Genomic DNA, 1,883 nt, shown 5'->3' with positions numbered 1-1,883 from the left:
TATATATATATATAAAAAAAAACACAGTAATAGTATGTTGTTGTATTTATAAAGGTTTAAAGGGGGTCTTTGGTTTAAATGCCCGAGAACCTTGAAAAAAAACAGCTTATACCTATTAAATGAAAGCATATGGTAATGATGATGTAATGATGATGTTAATGGAGATGATATTGATGAGGGTGGTGGTGATGATGATGATGATAATGATAATGGTGATGATGATGGCTATAATGATGATGAGAATGCTGATGATGAAGATGATGGTGATGATGATGATTATTAATGATGATGGTATTAATGAAAATAGTGATGATAATATAAATATAATGATATGCATCACCATCGTCATCATGTACCGCATTCTTTGTATGAAGGAGAATGGATATCTCGTGTTGTGAAGATATTTATTCTCATTCATACATTTTTCTAATACCAGTAATACTAATAACAATAATAATAATAATAATAATAATAATAATAATAATAATGATAATAATAATAATAGTAACAATAATAACAATAATAATAATAATAATAATAATAATAATAATAATAATAATATTAAGAGTAATAACAAGGATACTAATAGTCATAATTGAATAATAACTGCAATAATGGCAATAACAATAATGGTAAAAGTAGTAATAACAATAATAAGAGCAAGAACAATAATGATAATAACCATCGTAAGAACAATACCAACAGTAAAAATCCAGATTTAGTGAAGAATGTAAGATAGCGTCGTATAACATTCCTCAATCACACACACACAAAGAGTATGCAGTAATGTGGAATGATGCATGAATAAGCCAGAGAGAAAATGTTGCAAGACAGCCCAATTCGAAAAGAAATCAGGGAAGTAGAAACTAATTACTTGATTTGAAAAGAGATATTTTTTGATAGTTGAACAAATACTTCAATGGTATTGCGAAAGTTTCCTTGTTTCGGGGCCTGCATTTTTCATTGTAATTGTTTCTTCACTTATTTATTTCATTGTGGTATTTTGTGGATAGCAGAATGTTTTTTTTTTTCTTCTGTTATCCTTTTTTAAATCCATCTATCAATTTATTTAGCATCGTAATCTTAGCTAACAGTAATATTATTGACTTTACTGTAGTTGCAACCGTATTACAAATAAATGTGACATTTTTCATTACATACAGTCATTTTCATTACCAGTAATCATCCTTATTACTTCGGGAACCACTTTATCTTCATATAAATTATTACATTTCCTCTCCTAAAATGTAAAATGAAATTTCACCGAAATAAAACATTTTCGTACAGCATATGAAGTGTCCCTCTTCTACAGGTTCCATTTGCAGAGGGAAAAATAAGAAAACTAAGCTGATAACAGTCTTTTAGCAAGCTTGACATCATCATACCTTCCCCATTAATCATATGCTTCGTTCGCTTAACAAGGTCTGCTGCAAAATATTGTCAAAAATTCTTTATCGACACATAAAGGCCACTTTGACAGGGGAAATATCCCACAAAATTGGATCGTTTTTATATTGGAAGACCATTTTTACTGTCATCATCTTGTGCTTGACTAAAGGGTAGGTCGTTGGTATCAAAGCATATCCATTTTTCCCTTTGATTATGTGGCAGTATACATTCGTTATACCCGGGCAACGATCCCTCTGTTGAGTGTAATATTAAGTAAAAAAGTATAATTTTCCTTTTCATCAAATACACAGTAATATGCTTTTGAGGAACTCTGCCAGAAGCAACTAGGCATATTCCGTTGGAGAGTGTAGGATTAATGCTTGTGGCAAGAGCATCCTTGATAGAATATCATTACGGTATGGTGCAGGCATATACCCCAATGCAGCCAGAGAGAACACTATAACAAAGCCTCAGGTGAAGCTCATGTCAAGGGA

This window comes from Penaeus monodon, chromosome 10 (genome assembly GCF_015228065.2).
Source record: "Penaeus monodon isolate SGIC_2016 chromosome 10, NSTDA_Pmon_1, whole genome shotgun sequence".
NCBI classification, from domain to species: Eukaryota; Metazoa; Arthropoda; class Malacostraca; order Decapoda; family Penaeidae; genus Penaeus; species Penaeus monodon.
The sequence above is the reverse complement of the archived record's forward strand: the minus strand, read 5'-3'. Positions refer to the sequence as shown.